The sequence below is a fragment of the Bactrocera dorsalis genome, chromosome 3, assembly GCF_023373825.1.
Source record: "Bactrocera dorsalis isolate Fly_Bdor chromosome 3, ASM2337382v1, whole genome shotgun sequence".
Taxonomy (NCBI): domain Eukaryota; kingdom Metazoa; phylum Arthropoda; class Insecta; order Diptera; family Tephritidae; genus Bactrocera; species Bactrocera dorsalis.
In genome coordinates this window covers 75,744,929-75,769,926 of record NC_064305.1, presented here as the reverse complement: position 1 = coordinate 75,769,926, position 24,998 = coordinate 75,744,929, and the positions used below count along the sequence as shown (strand labels likewise).

Here is a 24,998-nt window from a genome sequence, read left to right as displayed (position 1 = left end):
TGGTTTTGTATTTGCATATAACGGCATATTTTTTATGTATGCATTTTTTCGTTCGTATTTTGTGTTACTTTTCTACACTCACTTAATCTAAAGCACTGTTATCCAAGAAAAGTGCTCGAGAAGTCCAATTAGTTTTTATTAAAATTAACAGTTATTGAAAATAAAAGCGTAAGAAGTAACGGGTGATTCAGGTAAAGGTTGTTTTTTCAATAGCCTTTTTTTGACAGATCACGGGTGAATCGTATCAAGTTGTTATGTTCATGTTGTTATTCAGTATTTGTTAGCATTTCAACATGGAAAGATTTACGCCTGAACAACGGTTACAAATTATTTAACTTTGTCACGAAAATTCACGTCCTATAAAGACTGTATTTCGCTTGCTACGCTAAACCTATGGTTAACATAATTGGCCTACTGAGCGTACTATTCGCAACACCATTACCCATCTTGAGACCTAGGATTCATTATGGGATAATATTCTGCCGAATAGAGCACGTCAAGCACGCAGTGAAGAAAATATAGCAGCCGTAGCCGAGAGTGTACACGAAGACCGTGCAGAGTCGATTCGGCGCCGCTCGCAACAACTAGGACTGACGTATGGGACGATTTGGCCACTCGAACTTCCTAAGCGACATCACTGCGCTCTATGAACTCTTGAAAAGTTGCAAGAAGATCTGACGTTTATGAGTCAAATTTTGTTCATCGATGAGACCCATTTCTGGCTCTTGTAAGGCCCTAGACTATCTACATTATTATCTGTTAATGAAACTAGTTTTTTCCTCCGACTGATTTTAGATACGTCACCGCAAGCAGCTTCGGTTGGAATTTGATCAACACAAATAACCATGGCGACTTGTTCTCTACTCACATACCCACGAGGATATTTGACTATGTGGTGTGCTTTTCCATGGAAGGGTCGAAGCGAGGAGGGGGAGTTTTCTGGAAGGAGCTCTACTCCAATCCTAGATTTAAACCGCTATTAAGGTGGTGGTAAACGTACATGCTGCTACGAGGGGTTGTCTTTCAAGGAGGTGAGAATTAACTCAGACAAAACTCAGACATTTTGGCAATACTAGCTCCGAGCTCGCTAACTTCAGGCTCAAAGCCAGTCAAGGAGCGTCTGTCCTCACAAAGATATCTTTGAGGTACTTCATAGTCCGATTCGTTTGGAGTCTGGTCTTAGCAGAATTGTTGGCAACTTAAAAGCCGATGATATTGCCAGAAGAGGTATCCCTGTCCTGCTCAAATCAGAATGAGTGGCAGTTGGATTCCCTTTTTCATTCTAGCACTGGTCTTATAAACCACACGTGCGCAGTTCCTCCGCGACTTCAAGATCCTTTTGGTCTAGAGAAGAGCAAAGGGGATTTACTAAAGTACTTGCGCTTAGCTAAATATATCTTGCCGAAATTGAAGAGATTCTTACTTGGCATTGTGCAATATACATTAAGGCAACAAATCTTGACGGACGGACTTATGGTCGTTCTAAGCTGTCTGAGTGAGATCGCTACTGGGATCGACCTCATAACCTAATCTAAGCAAACTGCCTTCCATTCAGTGCGAACAAAGAAATTCCATTCATTTCAATTGAAATAAAAGCTTATCCTCTAAAAAAACACCCTTTGTATGCTTGTACGCTTTGCTTAGTTACAAAAGTACCGCAAGGTGAAATTTTCAATTTAGTTTAGATGTGACACCGCAATTGGCTTTTCAATTTTGGTTTGTTCTGCTAACAATTTTACTTTATTTCTTCATTTATTTCGAAGCTTTGGCACAGCTAAATGCTAGAATATAATATCTGTTTTCCAATTTGCATAACTTCGTGTATGTGTGTGTGTGTGTGTGTATGTGGTTGAAAATAAATGCGTGTTCATTTCATTTTCATTGTGGAATGTCTTTTTCACTCGACATAAAAATGGATTACTTGGTTTTCATGATTACTTCGAGAACACACACACACATACGCGCACACAACCATGTATACATAACGGTCATAAATATTCACATGCGCCTTGTTGGTTTGTCTCAAGCGTAGTAAGTTTATCATGCCGACCACTGCCGCTTGTATCGAGTTGAGGTCCATTCTAGGAGGGCCTATGCGGAGCCATATAAATTTAACAAAGTTAAATATAAATATTTTAAATGAAATTTCAGCTGCCTTTTGCAACTTTTTATTGCTTTTTTGAATGGGCATAAATATTTGATTGACTGCAGATGACTACCATTTGCAAAAAAAAACAAAACCACCTTTTGATGTTGCATGGAAACTGTAATCACATTTGGATGGTATGTCATAGAGCTCATACTTTTATATAACACAACGTGGTACCCGTTGTATTCCTTTGGGGATACATGAAATTCATGCCACCACAAAGAGATAAAAATGACAGATTTCTGGCATAAAAGCCATGAGATGAATGCGTGTGGGTGAAAAAGAAATTTCAAATATTATTTTTCTGCAATTAAAACAAAAGGACTGTCTTTTGACCAATTTAATATAACAAAGAATTTAATTGATGGCTTCAGTCACATTTTAAAGTCTTTTTAACTCTTTATTATGAGACTTAACAGCAGTAGATAGTACATAAGGATCTAGCAGCTTAAACAGCATGGTCTTAATGGAAAAAAATTTAGTTGACTACGTATTGAGGTTTCGAAAAAAAAAATTCGACAAGCATAGATTATCCTTTGATTCATTTTTCTACTTTTTTTTGTAGAACCGGACATAGCGACATTGTCGTAGATTAAACTTTTTTTGGTTTCAGATTGCTAAGATGGTATGGTCACGTGCCAAGTGTTTGAACCCACACTTCATCATTGGGGAATATTCTCTAAAAATTTGAAGATATGCATATTTGTAAGAATATTTTAACTAATTTTTCTCGAAAGCTAACTGTGAGAAACTTTCCTCCGAAACGGCTGGATTGATCGGCTTGAAATTTTCACACGATCTTCTACATATATTTGTAAAATGATGATCGAGATGTATAAAATTTTTTATAATAATTTCGATTATTTAAGCCATTCTGTTTGTATTGTATTTTTTCTCAAAAAACAATTTTTTTGGGGGAGGCCGGCAGTTGAATCCCACTATTCTCACTTTAGAGTTAGTGTGCCAAAAACGTATTTCCCTAAGCACGATTTCAAGTTTAACCTGGAAAATATTGCTTAACACAAGCAATCTTAACATGTGAAGGATCTTATTATACCAGCTTACAATTGACAACTTAGTCCTGCCATAAGTTCTGTTACAAGAACCAACTATATTTTTATTGTCGAACCAAAATACTAAGCCTCTCGAAACGTCTCTACAGACCATGTTCTTTAACTCTGACCATAAACTGTAGTCCAATGGTTTCAAATCTAAACTTCTAGACACCCAAATATCTGCAAATGTGAAATGAGTCTCTTTTGCAGCATGTTTTCTAATATTCATACCCTACATTTCTTATTTTGTGTTTTCTATCAAGTATTTTATTAACAAAAATTGTGTAATTCTCTAAAGTACATATACTCTTTCTATCTAAAGAAACTTCTCCATAAAATATAATAAAAATATCGATTATGAACACACCCCTTCATACCTTGACTGCTTTAAACCGCTCCTCACAACAAAAAAAAAATAGCTGCGTTCGCGGTGTATGCCTCTCGACCCCATGTGTCTTCCTTATAGCATTTTCTTCGCCAGTAATTGCATGCCGCCAATCCTTTTATTCCAATATTCATAAGCAAAGTTCTTGTCATTCGCATTGTCGCCATATTATAAGTTCAACTATTCACAACGTTCATTTGCAACACACTTTGATCTCGCTCTAGTTTGGCGAGCATAAACAATTAAAGTTCTCGTGTCGGCCAAAAACTCAATGCCGCCATTTAGCTTTAATATGATGTTTGATAAACAAATAATAAAATTTAACTTTCATGCATAGGCAATGAGTTGAGTGCGCACCCTGATCCCCACTCACCTTGTAATCCAGCCAACAATAGGCCTCCTAATCCACATGGCTTATACACACGCGCTCAAGTCTCCTCAACGAGTTGGCGAATTGCCGTCTGCGCCATTTAGCTCCGTGTGCCTGCCGCTTTGTACAAGTCATGCAACTTGCTGTGACTTTGATCAAAATTCAATGTCTTGCCGGCACACGAACTGCGCTCCTATCCCCCATAACCGCTAGACATCGCCAGTCGTTAAGGCTGCTGTGCGCTGATTGTGTTTCTGACAAATTCATCGTGCTGCAGAACATGATGCGCTGCATACGTGAATTATTAGCATAAATCTGTTTCATCATTCTTGTTGCATTATGCGCATTGATTACAGAAAAAACGTACGATAAGTCATTTATAAGTTCAGCTTAGTAATCAATAAGTCGTTTCTTGTTTGTTTACTACAGTGGGGTCTGATGCATTGAATTTTACTTAATTAAATTTACGGCAATCGTATTTCATTCATGTGTCGTTCAATTTGGTTAATTGGAATGAGTGTCATTTAATTTATTAATTAAATTTAATTAACTTAAATTTAAATTAACCCTTTCAGCCCGAAGTTGCTTATAAGCAACTTCTATATATGTTTGACATCGTTTAAAAAGTCCTTTGGGGCTGAAAGGGTTAAGTAATTCCCATGAAATTTTTCTTAATTAAACTCAACCCTAACGACGAATAGCTTAATTTAGCTTAAATAAATTCAATTGAATATGACTCAGTTCTTAACTTAGTTAAAAACAGTTAACTAACTTTCGCTTAATTGAACTCAGCTCAATTTAATTTCATTTGGAGATGTTTAAATAATACTACATTGCTAATAATTTGATATATTTTTGGTTAATCGAATTGTTTAAATTTAACTTAATTAAACTAGATTTGTTTAGAAGCATTGAATCAATAATAATTCCATGAATTATTTCTTAATTGAACTCAACTCAAATAGTTAATAGCCTAATTGAACTTACATTAATGCAATTGAACTTTGCTCAATTATTAACTTACGTAACAGCCACTTAATTAAATTTCGTTAAATTGAACATAAATTGACTCAATTTACTTTCAATTAATACTATATTTCTAAATTGAAATTTTGGTTAATCGAACTTAATTAACTCAATTAACTCAATTTACTTAATTGAGCTTAATTAACTTAATTAATCCCACATTGCTAAAGTCAAAATTTCTCTATTTAATTAAACTTCATTTAATTGAACCACTATTAGCGTTTCTAGTTCGATATACTTTTTCTAAATTAAAATGACTTCAATTATTAATTTAATTAGAAACATCACAAATTTACTTCATTAAACTTTATAATAGTTTCACTTAATTCAACTTACTAAATTTAAATTTTGCCTTTAGACCCTATTCTATGGAATTTCGTTTAATTGAACTGCAATTAATTAAATATTTACGAACAATCTAGCGCTATTTCGAATAATGCTTAATTGAACAGATTTTTACGGAATAAGATTACATTAAATCGAACTAAGATCCATAACATTTCGCTAATGTTTATAAGGGCAGTTATACTCGTATGTAGAACCCTATATAGTTATAGGACTCTAGAAAGATATATAGAAGAATCTTCTAATTACATTTAAATCTAATCAATTAAATTTTTCTTACTTCAACTTAATTTTATTACATTTTGAAACTCAACTCTACTAAAATTCACTTAAAATCCAGCAGCTGCAAGCGGCCTTTTCAACAGCACGCGATCAACTGCCATCAAAGCTTCCTTTCAGGAGGTGAGAAAACGTTCACTATTGGTTGAAAAAGATTTAAAAAATGGGACAAAAGTATGGCAGCAAGATATTTAAGAAGGCGTATGGAAGAAGAGTATTGGATCTTAAACGAATCACGAAGAAAGAGCTTGCACCAGGCAAAAGCAATTCAGTTGTGGCTTTAAAAACAATATTTCTGCATACATATTTACATATAATTGGGCGACTGGAAGTACATATTTGAACCCATTCGGCTACAATTTGTGGTCAGCGTTGAAGAACGTGGTCTGTGAATACCACACAGAAGTTTGGAGAGTCTCAAAACATCTTTGATTTGACAACAAAAAATAGTTGCTTCGTGTAAAAGAACTTACGACAGGACTAAGTTTTCAATTGTAAGCTGGTAATAATAAGATCCTCCTATGTTAGGTTTTTTTGTTTCAAGCATCTTTAAAATGACAAAATGTTATTTTTTGGAGGTAAAATATAAAATTTTTGGAGCAAAAACATGTCGCGGTGACGAGTTTCAGACACTGCCTTAAGAAAATGAACCTTCAAAGGTTAGTATGCGAAGTTCATACGTGATTAAAATAGCATCGAAGACGGTGAATGCAGTGGACGCTCAAAAGAGGTTGTCACCGACGAAAATATCAAAAAACTCCAAAAAATAATTTTGCATGACCGTAAAGTGAAGTTATTCGAGATAGCAAGCACTCTAAAGATATCAACTAAACATGTAGATGGTATCATTTACGAATATTTGGATTTGAGAAAGCTCTGTGCAAAGTGGGTGTCGGGCGAGCTCGCTTTTGACCAAAACCAACAACGAGTTGATTCGAAGCAATGTGTATTGGGTCGACTGAAAGATGAAATCGAAAAAAGTGCTGTTTCATCGAGACAATGCACCGTGTCACGAGTTAGTGAAAAAGATGGCAAAACTTCATAAATTGATCTTTGAATTGCTTCGACATCCACCATATTCCCCAGATATGGCCCCTAGCGGCTATTGAATGTTCTCACATCTCAAAGGAATGCTCACTGGAAAAAAATTTTTGTCGAATGAACAAGTGATCGGCGAAACTGAGGTCTATTTTGAAGCACGATTTGTCCGTACCGATAAAAACAGTAGCGAAAAGTTGAAGCATCAGGGGAAATTGAAGGATAAAGGGAACTATGTTGAATAAAACACAAATTTTGTAAAAAAATGTGTTATATTATGATAGGCCGTAGATTTTTCAATTGAAGTGTTATATGCAATGCCAATAAACGTACAGAAACCACAATCAAATTTTTAATGTAACAAATTTATTTGCGATAATTGAGTAAGCGATTGTGAAATTTCCCATATTTCATTAGCCGTGGACTACTGTATGTATTAAAAAAGAAATTTAAACAGTCGTCCACACATGTAAAGTTAAATTTTAAGCTCCTTTTTTATCTCCCTTGAAGAAAAATAATAGCATATGCTTCTACCTAAGCTTCCAAGTGCTAGAAGAAGCGCTTTAGCGGTACAGATATAAATAGATGTTGATTCGATACAGTCTGTCTAAATTAGTTGAGAATATAATTGAGTTTAATGTCCTCAATTCTGCTAACTATACCCAATAATTCAACAACAACTGATTTTATAAAGAAAATTTCGTGTCTAACTATTCTAAGTAAGTTGCCATAGATTTTTCTAACATAAAAAATGCTCTGAGGAAATTACGAGGTCCTAAAAACTGCAGTAAATGGCTCCAAAATCTATTGCAACAATTTCAATACTTAATCAACTAAGAAAATTTTATTAATTTTTAAAAAGTAGTCACAGAAACATAATTTAATTATCCCTACAATAAGTTTGCCTTCATTCGCTCAGGGTAAATACATAACTTTCGCCTCAAACACGAAGCTACTTTTTTCGTTATTTTCTCTAACTGCATGCCTCATTATTTTCGATGTGCTTTGCGTTTGCTGCTCACAGTTTTCTAACATAAATTTCTGATTTGGTTTTTCCTCTTTAATATCGCACAATTTCCACAGATTTCGCTTTTTTATTTTGCTCATAATGTTTTTTGTTTCGGGTAGCGCTTTCAGTGGGGCGTCGCGCATTTTTGGGTTTTCGCATTTCGAAGGCAATGTACCGTCAATGATTTATGGCTTAGCGCTGCCACATTGATGCAATCGAATATATAACGCTTGGTGTGTGTGTGTTTAAGTGTTAGTGTTTGCGCTGGTTACCCAACTCTTGCAGGCGATCTTGTTTGCAGGCTTTGGGCACGCAGCTTAAAGCTATTTACTGCCATAGAACAAATATTTGCTTGAAAATCGGCTAAACGCCAATTCGTATTTAGCGCTTAACTTCCAGCTATTTAATTAGCAAATTTCGCTTTCATTCACTTTGCTCACTACTTATACGAGTATGCACTTTTTTAACACTCTCTTTATTCACTCACCCTACACTCTATTTGACACACATTCGTTTATGTGTGTGTGTGTGATTGTGTACTTAGCATTCAGCTGAGATTTATATGCCGTCAGTGAGTGGCAAATGAAGGTCATCGCTTGTCGTCTTTCCTCTTCCTTAAAGCTACTGTATTCGCTGCAGACGAATGGCAAAGTGCTGCATAAATAAATCTCTCGCTTGCATCTTTTATGCAAAGTGAAGGATATTTCGAGAAAGGGTAAGCAGCAATGTCACGAATATTATTTATAATTCGTTGATACTGGTTGGTTGGAAATTATCTAATTTAACAAGGCAATATTTTTACTAATGGACTTTGTCCTTTATAATGAGCGGAGAATTTAAATAATGAGTAATTAGTCACAATTTTGAGAGTAACCGAACTTAAGTACTTTCGCAAACCGCAAAAAATATGGCGACGGATAGGCTTTATTAGCTGAGTCTGAGGAGCGACTACGTTGTTTTGTACATCTTTATGGGTTTCATATTAATCCTCTTCGGGCTGAGTAGACAATTGAGAAGTAAAGTCCTCTCTCGACGAACAAAGACTAAACGCTATTAGTCACTCACGACTCCCGTCCTGCTATATTATGCAAAGGCATGAGCGATGATAAAATCTGACGAGTCTGCGTTACGAGTTTTCAAGAGAAAGGTTCTGTGGAAGATTTATGGTCTTTTGCTGCATTGGCAACGGCGAATATCGCATGCGATGGAAGGAAGCGCTCTACGAGATATAAGACGATATTGACATAGTTCAGCGAATTAAGAGTCTGCGGCTACGCTGTCCATGTCATGTCGTCGAATGGTTGAAAACACTTCAGCTTTGAGAGTATTCGACACTATATACGCCGGGAGAAGCAGAGGAAGAGAAAGACCTTCAAATCGTTGTCAAGACCAGGTGGAGAAGGACCTGTCTAGACTTGGAATTTCCAATTGCCTCCAAAAAGCGGTGTCTACGCCAATAAAGAAGAAGAAGAAAAGCGTCAAACTTATTTTCTAAAAACAACAAGAGTTCCAGGAATGTACTACTCCACACTCAAGGCATAGAAAAGTAAAAATAACAATCAGTAACATAAAGATTTAAGAACTTAGGAAACAACTCGTAAACTACAAAATATACAAAACGCACAAAGAAAGAGACATTAAAAGTTCACGCGCAACAACAAAAACAACAAAAAAATAATCGTCAGCTTAGAAACTGCATTTGTCTCGACATAACTGTTATTGTTTGGCTACGAGAAAAGTTCAATAAACCCTAAACATACGAAAGTCGTTAAGAAATGCATCGCATCAAGTGCAATAACAGTAAATGCCAGCGCAATAAGCGGAAATTCAAAGTTACGCGAGCAGCAACAGCTCGACGTCAGAACTTGCGAACGAAAACAGCGCAGCTAGTAATTTATGCAATGCAGCACAGAAGTAAAATATTTACCAAACATGCTGAGAGCTTGATTACATTAATGCGAACTTATTTTGGGTGAAATTTCCATGAAAAAGTCCAACAACTATCAGGGGTTTCTAGCTGCAATATTCTTCTTTGGAGCATGCATTATGCATGAGTTTGTATGGCGAAATCTATATTTTCCACGCGCACGGCACTTCAGAAGCCACGAAAACGGATATTAACATATGTATTCGAGCCATTTCCACAAGTTTTAATTACATTTTTTTAAGTAGTGTTTTGCTTACTGTTTAACGCCAATTTGAGAGTACATAATACAATTTGCATATTAATAACGGTGAATTTACGTTGTAGCTATTTGCGTCGTGGCTAAAAATTAGACAAGGTACAATGTTAGCTAAAGTTGCGCCGAAGCTATAATATTCTTCACAAATAAGAAAGTTTCCATAGGAGAACCTGATTTTGAAAGTGTTGTCTGAATGATAGCTATAAGCTAAAGTGCACCGATATCGTCTGTTCCGGCAAATGTGTAGCGTTTTGTGGAGAAAAGATTGTGTGTGAAATTTCAGAATGATACATAGGCTGCTATGTATATTTCTGGCCTAGGCAACACTAAGTGTTGCCAGGTGCAATCTGACATTTCCATTGGAAAGTTTGACATTTTTTGGCATAACATCAGAACGTTTTGTCATTTAATCGTGAATTGTTTTATTTACAGGGAATTAAAAACGCACAATTTGACAATAGCTCAAGAAAAGGCTCGTGTGGATTGGTGTAAAGAAATGCTGAAAAATACGATCGCGGTGCTTCAAAAGAAGTTTATAAGATCATCACAGGTGACGAATCATGGATCTATGCGTATGAGCCCGAAACAAAACAGCAATATCGACCGTGTGGGTCTTCCAAGACGAGCCAACTCCAACGAAAAAAAAAAAAAAAACATTTTCGTTGATAAATAGGCCTATTTTCATTATTAGGCCAGAAATATATATAGCAGCCCTCGTATCAGGGGTTTCTATCTGCAATATTCTTCTTTGGAGCATGCATTATGCATGAGTACGAGTACAGTCGCCAAAAATTTAAAAGCTTAAAGAAGAATATCAACATGTAAAACTCAGACTAAAACTTAGATTTTCGGAGTAAAAATTTTGAATCATCAACAATTCCCAAAATTTCAAGAAGCTGTTCATATGAGAAATATAATTGGAAATTTATCATCACCTGCGGAGATTTCTTACAATATTTTTTCAATACAAGTCAAATGCTCTCTAACAGCTGTTTTGCTGCTGCGCTGTCAGATATTACTGCTAAATGAATGCTGTCAACTTGTTGTCAAATTGCTGTCAACTTACTGTCAAATTGCTGTCAAAAAACTGTCACATGACTAATGTAAGCATAATTTGGTTCTGAGATGACTTCCGTCACAAATTTACTATCAGGTAGCTGAGATATGGATGCTGTCAGATGACTTCTAACAATTGCTTATCAAATAGTTGTCAGATAGCTGTCAGACAGCTGTCAGATCACTAATATGATATGATTGAGTTATGTAGGTGGAGCAATATGGCTTCTGTGAGATGGGTTTTAGATTACTATTTTCAATTGTCTGCCAATGGATGTCAGATTGCCATCGGATGATTGTTGTCGAATGGTACTCAGTAAAAAGAGAACATTTGGAACAAACTAATTTTGAAATGGCTTTCTCAAGAAATGTTTTTTCTTAGCTATATTACACAGCAGAAGGTATTTGCCATAATACAAAAATCAAAGTGAGTCCTTTCGGAAACTGTCGGAGACAAAAAACTAAAAACTAAATTCATCACTTTATTCAAAATAAAGACAATAACAGACTCATTCTGAATAGCTAATATAAAGCACAAGTGCATTTCTATATAATCAATTTGTGTCATGAACAAGGCCAATTTTCAATAGTTTTTAATTGTGAGATTTCTGTCAAAAAGTTTTCACTCCGACACTAGTTCGAAATAGACAAAAAACGATCCAATCTTGAATTTCGGACAAAACGCACTCATTTTGGTTTGACTAAAGGAAAACTAAGTCTCAAGCAAACACTCTAGATCGTTTCATGAAGTTTAATTTAAATAAGACAGTCTGAGACTAGAGGTCTTTTAGGGGCCAGTCTGAACTCTAAATGGCTTCATAATTGGTACAAAGTTGTACCAATTCCAACACTAGTTAGAAATAGACAAAAAACGATCCAATCTTAAATTTCGGACAAAGCAAATTCTAGATCGTTTCATGAAGTTTAATTTAAATAAGACAGTCTGAGACTAGAAATCTTCTAGAGTCCAGCTTGAACTCTAAATGGCTTCATAATTGGTATACAGTTGTAACTTTTCGAGCCAGTCAACTTTCAGTTAGTAATTTCAATTTGCCAACCAGTCTTTCTTCAGAAGAGTATACAGTATTTCTGTACAAGAAAGTTGTGCATTACGTCTACAAACCACTTAAAATGCAGCAACGTCACGTTCACGTAACCATAATCGATTTAAACTTACGAAACTGATGACTTACTTGCAAGGAAAATTATATTAAATCTTTGTAATTTTCATTATACAGAACTCCCCGCGATCGCCCTTAGCCATTACCCGCAGGAAAATGGCGTATAACGGTAGCTGCGCGCTGAATATCCTTCCCACAAGTCAACATTAATTTGCGAACTTAAATGAAATGACGGCTCTGCGTGTTTATTTGGCATACTTCTCGGCTTGACTCTGGCGGTGACAACACCTCAAGCGCCACCAGATTCTCCCCACGATTTGTTGCAATTCATGCGTGATAAATGGCTGACGTTGAGCTCCTCAACTGCCTGATAGCCATGCTCAACGCAAGAGCTCTGGGCAAGAGTGCAGCGACTGAGTGCTTATGTACATACAACAATGTGGCAGCTGCAGCATGAAGAAATCAATGCGTTTCGCGGAAAGTGAGTTGTTAGTTGGTGGAATTGATACCGGCAAGCGCCGGCTACATTTACAGTTTAAATGACTCTTGCCCAGCTTATGCCGCTTTTCCGAGTCTGCTGTAAGCATAATGATGAAGCAATGGAACCATTTGCGCTCCATTTGCGCTCGTCATTGCTGTCTGCTTCGTACAAGCTTTACAGCAGTCCACCGAACGCATTGTTAAAGTGAATTATAGTTTTCAACGATTGAGTGATGCAATGTCATGTAGCGTTAAAGTATTAATTAAATACAATGCGAAGAGGAAGACAGCGGAGAAATGCAGTGTGAATATTTGTTTATGCTGAAGGAGAAGATAAATTCAGGCAGGAGATTCGATAATATTTTTGTATCTGTTCCAAATTCGCTGAACGTGGCGAAATTATTAATTCTATTTGCATTCATACAAGCGAAATAAGCTGAAACATCTTTGGTCTGACCATTTGCTATTTTTATACTTTGACCATTATACATATATGTACGTATTAAGTTTGTGACGAAGTTTGTAACACCTAGAAGGAAATGACGGAGACCCTATAAAGTAACAAGGAAAAGTTCCCAGCATGGCACATAGATGGCGCTACTAGAATTAAATACATATGCTTTTCAGTTAACCCTAACCTTTGAAATTTTGCCCAACGGTGCAGTAATATGGGTGACAGGCGAAGGAAATCCACCTACCGAAAGCCAATGGGAAAGGTTTTTTTAAGAACAATTCCAACGGCGGTTCTTGAACTGGTACTAAACCTGCTACCTATAGATGGAGTTGGTGCGGAAATATACTGTTCAGAGTTAGACATAAGTCAACCTTTTAAGTTGCCGGACCACTACACTATACTTCAAGCTAAGGTCTTTGCCTTTCCGAAAACCGCAGTGCTGGCCTCTAGTGCACCTGCAGGCAATTCCAGAGTTAATATCTACGTAGACAGCCAAGCAGAAATCAGGGCAATAACCTAGTATCGCATATCGGAAACAAGTTTCTTGAGAAGCAGCACAGCAGTGGAAAGTGTTCCCAGAAGTAACTTTACTTCTACTGGGTGCCAGGCCACAAATCTAGGGCAACGAAATAGTGGACGAGTGGTGTACGGCTAACATCCGAAAACGTGATCAACATGAGAAAACCCATGCATTGTAAGTACGACGATCTCGGAAGGAGCATGATGAAGAAAATCAAAACCCGTTGGAACGAGCTACTTGGGTGAAAAACTGCAAAAGTCATGTACAAAACGGTAAATCAGAAGTACATGAAATTCCTTTTGGCAGTCGATAGTAGACACTGTAAAAACATGATAGGAATACTAACTGGTCACTGTTTCGATGACTGCAGAAAATGGGGCACCAGGGCAACAATAGAGCAACCTAATCTAACTTTCGAAAAGCGCTTGTATAAATTTGACAGCACTCTAAAGATATCAACTGATCCGGGATCATTCTTTTGCTTAGAATTAATAAGATTGTTAGGTACCTCTAAGGCTGTTTGTAAGCTTTGCAAATCAAATAGATTTAATTACTAGAAATTAGAATCTGCGGACCTCTTATAATATACATATGTATAGTACATAAGCGTTGATAAAGTTTAGAATCGATTCACGGGCTTACTCAAAGTAGGCATAGTACCAATATCTGACTTGTGGCGGAAAATTGTTCTACTCCCTATTGTAAACTATACATATATAATATAATGGGACTGTAATTGAATTGGTCTAATCCCCAGCTGGGTATTTCCTCTCAAAACTATTAATCTTTTTCTGGGAGATAAAAATTTATAAGGCGACACTTTTACGGAAATAAGGAATTTATATGACTCAAAACTAGTAACTAGGAAATGTCATCAAACATTTAGATCTACATAACAGAATCTCAGCTTTGGTGCAATACCTCGAAGAGTTACCAAGCCAAAATCTTTGAGGTTACTGCAACTTAAAAACATTTTATCTACGCTCTGTACTTGTATTTGGTTCATGAAATAGCACAATAGTATAAGTTCAACGGGAATGTAGGATTCATATTACGTCCATTTTAAACTTCTAAACATTTGTGTTCAACTGTTCTTAAACAAAAATTGTAAAAAAAACTTACCGCTATGAAGCTCTGCTGGGTATTTAAGAAAGTAGAATGTTCAGTTTCGACACGGTCCTGAAATAAAAATAAATATGTATATGTTTACCACTACTATAGAAGAGCAATAATATTAGAGCATAAATATTAAAAAGTCATTTAAATGTGGTAAAACAGTTTTAAAGAGCTTTAAAATATGCATGTGCTACCAAAATATTGAATCCGCAATTGAAACCGAATTTACGCGGCACAAACTAGTGGTACAGAAATCGCGACATATTAAATTTGAAGTTTGTTTTGAATGTTTTATATTGGGTTATTCTTCCACGTTCAACTCTTTTTATACCTTAAAATTATACCTTAATACATTTTGTATGTGTTTTAAAGACATTGAAACCAAACTAATCCCGAAATTTCGGGACTCAGTTTAGTAATACCGATGTGCTTCCAAATTAGTGAATTCTCCTGATCTTGATCGAAATTTCCATAGTCACAGTCGTAGACCCGATAAACTGAAATAACTCGGGGTAGCAATTTTTCGACGTAAAAAAAGTGAATTTTTAGTAGTGTTGTATTTAGGCATAATTTTCCATATTCAATATATTTTATAGTATACATTTGTATGTGCTTTCAAAACATTGGAATACCACGAATATTGAAATTTCGGGACTCAAAGTTGAAATCCCGAAATCCTGAATTGTTTGTAGTATTATGTGCACCCAAAATATTAAATTCCCGAGAGAACTCGATATATCAGTGGTTAACATGGTAATCCCGAAAACACGACATCATTAGGGGACCAATTTTTTCGTTATAAAAAACTGTAAAATTATTTTTTATATTATTATTTTATTTTTCTAATCAATTGATTCTATTACCGATAAAAAAAAACATCTTTGACATATCCCGAAATTTCGGGATTGAAAGTAGTAATCCCGAAATCCAGAATAACTTTTTTTTTAATTTATTCGCTCCCGAAATATTGAATTCCCGACAGATCTCGATAATTAGTGGTTAAAGTGGTAATTACGAAAGCCTGAAATCACTCAGGTTGCCAATTTTTTCATTACAAAAATGTGAAATTATTTTTCAATATAGTATATAACTCTTTTAATTTTCTATTTAACTTTGTCTATTACCGGTTTTGGTATAAATATAATAAATATTGAATCGTATCCCGAAATTTCGGGATTGAAAATAGTAATCCCGAAATGACGAAATTATTGGGATCAATACAATTTTCATTTACGAAGAATGTAGAGTTTGGTATTATAACTTAAAATGGGATATTCTTCTAAAAAACTTGATTTATTTATTTTCGGGACTCAAAGTAGTAATCCCGAAATGTTGGAATTATTTATAATGTTTTATAAAGGAATATTCGTTCTATAAAATAATAAGCTTCCAAAATACTGAGAAGGTAAATCCCGAAATTATGACACTAATTATGGCGAAATTGGTATGAGAAGAAATTTTTTCTATGAACAAAATATGAAGTTATTTATTATTATACTATACATATATTTTTATACTTAACTGATTTTTACATAATTTTTCTTAAAATTTTGAATATTTAATGCAGAAATCCCGAAATTTTTCGGTGCACCGAATTTGTCTAGGCAATGATGTGTTATGCTATGTGTTGTATTTTATAGTGAAATTTTTGCCGCGTTTAACTATTTGAATACTTTTTTTGAGCTAAAATATGTATGGCTCTAAAACATTTTACCCCTGATAAATCCCGAATTTTCGGGACTAAAATAATAAACCCGAAATTCGAAAATCCCGAAACTACCCGAGGACCAAATTTTTCGCTATGAAATATATTAATAAAAACATTTTAAATTAAAAAAAAATATATAATTGAAAAATTGCTTTATTCATAGCATAAATGACAAGATTGCCATACAACTTCCTTGGAAAAAATATTTTCTTGCAGCACTTGACCACAATTCAATATCTGAAGTCATACATGCATATAACTAAAACCGCAAAAAGTGGTTTACAAACTAAAATATTTCCGAGAAAATAATTTAATTTTGCTATTTAAAATACAGTAGAATAACTCGAAATAAAAGCAATGTTTTTGCTGGCTCATTTTAAATCAAGTGTAATAGTTGAAGTACGAGTATGTAAGTATGCATGTGTGTCTCTGAGCATAAACATTTACAGAGATTTCATAAAACAAATGTTAACTTAATTACCGACTTGATTCTAGTGAAAAACCACATCATTTACAGATTATGTGAGCTTAAGCGTTTATTGGCAATTACATTTTTTCTTTGTCGTTAAAACACGCATGCGATTAACTGATGTCAAGCATGGAGTGTACGATTTATAAGCTTTAATTTGGCGCAGTTTTTCTACATGCAACGAATGCATAATAATATTGTTTTTTTGGTTGCAAGGACTTTTTGTACTTTTGTTTGCATATATAAACTGTTTTTTTCCGTGGTGGTTTGTTACTAAAAAAATGGTAATATAAAAAGTTGTGGTAAAAATATGGTTTTTATTTCACGTTTTATTTTAGGATTATCTTTGTTAATCTTCATGTATGAAATATCAACGAACTGACTCTACGGAATTCACAGAATAGTTGTAATATAGCTTGTGTAAATTGAATGATTTCACTTATTGTCAGAGTTTTGTCATAATTATGTCATTATTGCAGACAGATTTAAGCGGGTATTCCAGTTTATAGACCCGAATTTAGAGCGTTTTTTTGTTAATTGATAAAACAAAAAACAATTGCTATTTTCAATATCTATTTGTTTATTTATATTTCAAGAATATATAAAATATATTTAAAATAAATTTGCATTGAGTAGAGATGGGAAAAGAATACATACTCGCCGCCATGATTTCTACCCTTGTGTTCATCTGGAAATAAAACCCTTATGGATTCTTGATTCGTATGAATATCACTATGTTACTCGTTCTTGAAATAGAGCAAAAAGACGGCTATGATTTCCATGGTTATCTGAAAACTAAAGCCCTAATTCTTGTTTGATAGAAATGTCTGAGGCAAAACTGAAAAAAAGTTTTATTTTATAAAATTGCGGCTACACAAAAATGAAGCTTGATTTTTTTCTTAAATTTGTTATTTTTTTTTTTAATAGGGATATGGAGATATTTTATGAATATTCAAGCCATGTTTCAAGTAAATCAGCTGATAAGAACTTGAGACATTGTGCACATTGTATTGAAAAAACCAGTTTAGTTGTCATGACACTTCTTCTACTTGCTCAGATTTCCTAACTAGATCTAGTTTTATATATATATAGTAATGGTTTCTTGTAGTTCTTTATTAGTAAATAATATAGTTTCATCTTGAAGGCTCAAATATATGAAACAAACTCATCAAACAGAGTTGTCACTGTTCTCCTTTTAATAAAGTAAGTATGAATTGAAGAAAAACGGCTTAAAAAAGTATAAAGTAATGAAAGAAGCATAGTTGTTGTTGTTTCCGTTTAAAATACAACAATAAACTCCCTAGTAGTAAAATTATGCTTTCATATTTTTCTGAGAAAACTTTCTTCGCTAAATTATAAACTCATTAGTAAAATACTTGCTATATCCTTTAGGAAAAAAAAATGCGCACATAAGTGTTTAAGTCTTAAATTTTAAAGTAAACTTTTGAACAGAACGCGCAAAGAAAACTGGAAATTTAAAAAAAATGGAAATTCTGCCACAGAGGTTTTTAAGTTTTTTAAGTGTCAGTTTAGCTTTTACGTTAAGTACAATTTTGTATGTATAGTATATGCTTGTATGCGATATATCTTAGAATACACGTGACAAACGCAAAGTGGTTAAACTTTCGGTGAAACTTAAAAGTTGCCATTTTACTTGATATTTTGACTAAATGCAAACAAATGACCTGGTTTTACAAGCAAAAATTTTGCGGATATAGTTTTTTTTTGCACAACGGAACTAGAAAAGAATTATGACATTTTACTAGGTTTGTTTGTTTCATGGTTAAAAATAGATAAGCGAAGCTATAATACTCAGCATAGGTAGATTTTTTATAGGAACTATAAGACTTGCCATAAATTCTGTTACAAAATTTTAAGCATTATGTGTACATACATATATGTGGAGATTACTTTGAATAAAAAAATAAATATTGACGAAAAATTAAATATTCCGAACCGATGCTAGTCCAGAAATCCTCATAGAAAACAGAAATTATGTCTATGGAAATGGATATTTCAACCAGATGAATAGCAAGACTCGAGATGATCTTCACATGAAGATCTACCAACGATCAATCTGTCGATAACTCAAAATTTGAGTGATTAGTGTAAGCATATACAGGTGCACATGGCGGGATTGACTCAGCCTGTCACGGTGATATTCGGATATATGTATATAGGGTCTGGCACTCGAAGTGTAACCAACTTCATACAGTTCGCGCAGCTGTCGCACTGGAATCAGCTGTTTATAAATTTGATGAATGACAGTTCAGAGTATTGTTCACAAGTTACAAAAGCGTGAACGCAAAAAAAGTGATCAGCGATGGAATTGATTGCTGTATATTTAGCTGGAAAATCACAGCCAGCAATCGTTCGTGAGCTCGAACACCTTAATGTGAATAAAGTTTTTGTTTATCGTCACTCGTTACAATGATACTGGTAGCATCGCAAAACGCCATGGAGGTGGCCATCAAAGACTGCAACATCACGTGAGATAGTTCGGAAAGTGAAGAAGCGACTTGAGCGAAATCCACGTCGAAGTGCCAATCAAATGGCTAAAGAACTACAAATATCCCACCGCCTCATCCGACGCATATTGAAAAATGAGCTCAAGGTTACGCTTTACAAGCTTTAAAAGGCCCATGATCTCACACCGAAGACTTGAGAGAGCGAAGCAGTTGCTTCGATTGGCCGAAAGTGGTCAAATTTCTAACATTGTGTTTTCTGATGAAAAAATTTTTCCAATTGAGCAATTCGTAAACTCTCAAAACGATAGGGTTTACTTGACCGACCGTTCATACGAGAATCTAAGTCATCGGTTGGCCACCAGGAGGCAGCACCCGCCACAAATAATGGTTTGGGCCGCTGTCACGGCAGATGGGCGCACTCCAATTATTTTCATCGAGCCTGCCGTCAAAGTAAACGCAACATATTATCGGGAAAGTGTGCTGGAGGCTGCTTTGAAGCCGTGGGCAAACGAACATTTCGGTCACAAACCATGGACGTTTCAACAAGACTCAGCACCGTCTTACAAAGCGCGAGTGAATTAAGAATGGCTGAAAAACAACGTTCCGAACTTCATTACGACTACACAATGGCTCTTGAATTCACCAGATGCGAATCTAATGGATTATTCTCTCTGGGCCATTTTCGAGAGCAAGGTCCGAAGTAAAAAATACACCAGGCTCGAGATGCTGAAGAAAGCCATTGGCCGTGAGTGGGCCAAAATACCGGCAAGTCACATTCGAGCAGCTTGCGATGCGCTTTTTGACCGTCTCAAGGCCATACTTAAGGCAAAAGTGAATTGGTCCTGAATTTATGATTATTTTGGCACATTTTGTACTTTAAAATAATTTTCCAAACCGAATTTATGGCTTTTTTAATTGGTTACACTTCGAGTGCTGACCCTGTAAAGTGGCCTTCAATGTTTCTTGCCGGGTGTTACAAGCTTTGTAGAAAACTTAATCTACCCTCTTCAAGATATAATAATAATATTTATAATAAAATAAATATTTTAAAAACTTTATGAAAATATTACGCTATGCCGACAGCCACTTTGGTATGTGCGTCCGTAAACAGCACGTAAATAATCAAAAAATAATTGCACTCGCTTTATTTGTATTAAAAGCTCAGTAATTATGCACATTATATATATACATACATACATATATATAAAGATATTTATTTAATTAATGAAATAAATTGTAGTCTTTTTCACCCTCCACCTTTTAATTTCGTTTCTTCATGTGCGACATGAGCGCGTTAAGAGGAAAAAAGCAAAACAAAATTTTAATCGAGATTTTTCTAAGTGCTCGCCCAGACATGACGCATATGCTCACTGCTGTGGCATTAGTAACAGTGTAAACTTTGCACCTACACATACATACATACAATCAGCAGATATGCGCATACGTATATATGAATGTATTTGGTAGCAGCAGGCAGCTGTTTGTATGGTTGTGTGCCATTTTAAGTGGGCGCTAATTATGGCGTTAAAACTATTTGTGTGCACATGGATTTAAAAGTTTTTCAATTTATTTACATGCAAACATATTTACAATTTAAAAATGCCGAGTATTTAAGTATAAGAGAGAATACAGAGAAAATAATTATATTGTTGCTTATGTCGTATTAAAAAAAATGTGAACTTCGGCTACACCGAAGCTAAAAAATTTATTCCGGCAAAAAATTGATTTCAGTCATAATGACAGCTATACATTGTGACAAAAGAGCACCCAGAAAATGTAACTAAATTCTCCGGGTAAATGACATATAAAAAACATATGGGGTATTCCATACCAAATCGACCACTTTTGAACCCGACCCCTTTAGATTTTGCTGAAACTTATCCATCCTTTTCTACCCTTTGAAAAACATTTTTGAGAATTTTTTCAAAATTTTTGGTCCAACTTCAAAAAAGTTATGAATTTTGCTATTTTTTGCTAAAAAAATGGCTTTTTTATATTCAAATAGCCATAACTTTTATAGAAATTGACTTTTGGAGACCATTTTTTTTTAGATTTTTGTTTTTGATTGAACTTTTCGAAAAAATACTCGAAAAAATTTAACACGATCAATTATATAAAATAATCGGTTTTTTTAAGTAAAATCGTTTTTTTTTTTGGAAATTCGCCATTTTTTTTTCCTCAAAAAAAACTTCAATTAATTTGGCAACTATCCCTGCTAATCCCGGAGTCGGCCGACTTTTTTTTAATATTTTTTTTATTTATTTAAAATTTTTTTCCATTTTTTAAATTACCTTATAAAAAAAAAATAATAATTTTTATCAAAGAATTTTATGCTACAAATATTTTGTGAAATTATCAAAGAAATATTTGTTATTTTAATTGACGGTTTTTCTACTTCAAATTATTCAATTATTTCAATAAGCTGAATAACATATTTAATATTCATTTGTGCTTGCAGCATTGTAATAACGGTAACTAAATTAATAACGGTAATCATTTATCTCAGTTTTCATGAAAAAAAATTCCTTTATTTGAATGTGAAGTGATAAAATTTTAATTAAATCCCACAGTGACATTCATTCGCCGTAAGGTATGCAACACAAATTCTGAATAAGTTTAATTGCCGGAAAATAGATGGATAATCAAAGTAAAAAAAACTATTATCATGTCATTGAATCTTAAATAGATAAATTTGATTGTTCTAAAGTGTTCTCAGTTAGTGAAACGTTTTGACAAAAAGCATTGCAGTAATATAAATAACGGTCACCACAAAAACAATAAATGCATTTCATTATTCATTATTCTCTATGCATTATTATTATATGTGGTTATTACAAATTTATTATTATGATATCAAAAGCAGTTGCTTTTTCTGAATTCAGGCTTCTACGCCAAAAAATATGCAAAACAAACTCATGAAAAAGCAAATGTCTGTTGTTTTAGAGCAGCTGCACTGTTGCTCACTCGATGCAGCAAAAAGCAGTAATAAAATTTAATAATATGTAGTGCTTTTTATATTTCGGAATCTGGCAACCCGAGTGTTGCAATCTGGCAACCTACAACTTTATAGTACAGTTTGACATTTTGATGGTATACGCAGAAAGTTTAGACATATGAGCGTTATTTGTGTTGCGTACAGTAACTTAAAATATTCAACTCGTAAAAAAAATTAAACTAATTGACGCCCATTTTCGAGATTATTTTTTGGAAAAACAAGAATTGTCGCAACCATAGCACTGGAGCAACGCAGAATGGTAAATTATGAGTGGTATACAGCCATTTGTTTGCCGGTTGTCTTTCAAAAAGTTATAGAAAATATTTAGAAAAGCAAGAAGAGCTTTCTCTAATCCCGAAATATAGAGGATAAGCCCTTTATTGTTTCTATTAGAGAGGGTCCCGAGAATTAAAAATATGTATGCATATGTTTATAGTTACTCCTAACCTTCAAAAAAAGGTAAATTTGTTAAAATTCATAATTCATCCTTTAAAACTTTTATTCGGTTTAATAAATTCATAGTTTTTATTAAGAATACTGCGCTGCAGACCAATTTTATTTGCAGCCACTGTTTGAACCCACACAATACATATTTACATTTCCGCAAAGTATTTACACAGTCGCTTTGAAGCCAGCAAAAATATATACATATACATATGTACTTACATATAATTCTAAAGTTGCAACTGCGCACACACACACACATGTAAACGAGTGGAAAATTCTTCTCTCTGCTACTGGCCCGGAGCAGCGCCGCACGCAGCGTCCAAGTTTAGAGCGCACACAGATGCTTTATTACACAAATATTTGGGCAGCATTGCATAGAAGAGAGCAGCCAGCAGTTAGATCAACAAATTTTTAATAAATTTCTATAACAAATTTTTTTCCTTATTTTGCTTTTTGCCGAAACACGTGCTCAGCACCCGGAAGCAATCAGTGAGCGCCGCACAAGTTGAGCGCAAGCACAAAGCGAAAGGGAGAATTTTTAATAAATTCTATCTTTATGCCACGCACGACGGATGTTAGTAAATAATTGCAATATTATATTCGGTTGTGAGGGGCAAGAGCACGAGCACAGAGACAACTTTGCACGGGTTTTTTCAGAAAGTGAGTGTAAAGCTTGTTTGTTCAGTTTTTTTTAAGTTTTTTTTTAACTATTTGCAAGTGTTATTTAAGTTGGGAAACTAAAGGGAAAAATATAATAGTTTTTAAATATTAATTTTTTTCATTTCATATGAACTAAAAATAGCTATAATTTATAAATATATATTTTTAATAACATTTTTTTCATAAATTCCATTAAACAGGATTTGTAAAATATTTTTTAATTTTGTGAAAACTTGCTTTAACTTTAAAGATCTTTTAAGAAGTTGTTTTTCGTAAATATATTTTTTATTTATACTCTTTTATTTGTTGTACGATATCCATTTTTATACCCTGAACAAGGTATATTAAGTTTGTAACACCCAGAAGGAAGTGTCGGAGACCCTATAAAGTACATATATAATATGTATGTAAATGATCAGTATGTTGTGCTGAGTCGATTTAGCCATATCCGTCTGTCCGTTTGTTCGTCCATCTGTCTGTATATATGCGAACTAGTCTTTCAGTATTTAAGATATCGTTTTGAAATTTTGCAAACGTCATTTTCTCTTCAAGAAGCTGCTCATTTGTCGGAACGGCCGATATCGGACCACTATAACATATAGCTGCCATACAAACTGAACGATCGGAATCAAGTTCTTGTATGGAAAACTTTCACATTTGACAAGATATATTCACGAAATTTGGTATAGCTTCTTTTCTAAGGCAACAATACAATCTCCGAAGAAATTGTTCAGATCGGTTGTAGCTGCCACACAAACTGAACACAAAGTTACTAAAAGAAATGCACCTATGAAGGGTATATTAGCTTCGGTGCAGCCGAAGTTAATCTCTTTTTCTTCTGTTTCTAATAAATTTTTTTTATTTAATTATTATTGTTTTTCAACATATGTATTTAAAATAATGTTTGTAAAATTATATTATTTTTATTCAATGAATAATTTATTTTTTCACGTTTAAGAATTTTTTTTATTTAACTTAAATTTTTTTATTTATAATATTTTTCTTCAAAACTTTTTATAAAGTTTTTGTTGCCATTAACTTAATTTTTTTTTCTTGAATGTTGGTTTCTAAGTTATTCTTTTAACCAATTTTGAGTTTCTTGAGCACTTTATTTAACTATAATTTTAAATACTTCTCTGAAAATTAGATTTTTATTTAAGTAATAATTTTTTTTCGTTCAAATTTCAGAAGTTTTTTCAAATATTTAATTTTTATATTTTTGTTTTTAAATTTGTTTTCAAAAAATCCATTTTTTTTCGTTTTCGTTGATAAATTTTTTTTTGTAATTTTGGTTTTAAAATGTTTATCTTCACATATTTTCCATTTTATTAAATTATCATTATTTTTCGGCATATTAGTAATATTTTTTTATATATTTTTTTTAATAATTAATTTTTATTTTTTTTATTTAAGATTTTTTTTCAATATTTATTGTTTATATGTATTTTTTAAATTGTTAACGTTCGATGATAAATATCTTTTAATGTTGGTCTTTAGATATGTTTCTTAAAAAATTGTTTCATTTCAAAAAAATAATATTATACAAATTTTCTTGACCAAATTTTAATTTTATTCACTTATTATTTAACAAGGTATTTTAAATAAAATTTAGAAATTAATATACTTTTAGTTAAAAATATTTTGAATTTCAGAATTTTTCTGAAA

At 33.8% G+C, this 24,998-nt stretch overlaps 1 protein-coding gene across 3 annotated transcripts in view; it reads right to left on the bottom strand.

The window, feature by feature from the left end:
* Nucleotides 1–24,998, bottom strand: part of LOC105229117 (G-protein coupled receptor dmsr-1) — a 283,338-nt gene that overhangs the window by 195,806 nt on the left and 62,534 nt on the right. For 2 of the 3 annotated variants that reach the window (XM_049453470.1, XM_049453471.1), the window contains one exon: nucleotides 14,593–14,649. The gene's annotated coding sequence lies outside the window, so the exon portion shown is untranslated. Of the gene's footprint in view, nucleotides 1–14,592; nucleotides 14,650–22,892; nucleotides 23,411–24,998 lie in introns of all 3 variants that reach the window. The other variant, XM_049453469.1, reaches the window with a different exon arrangement.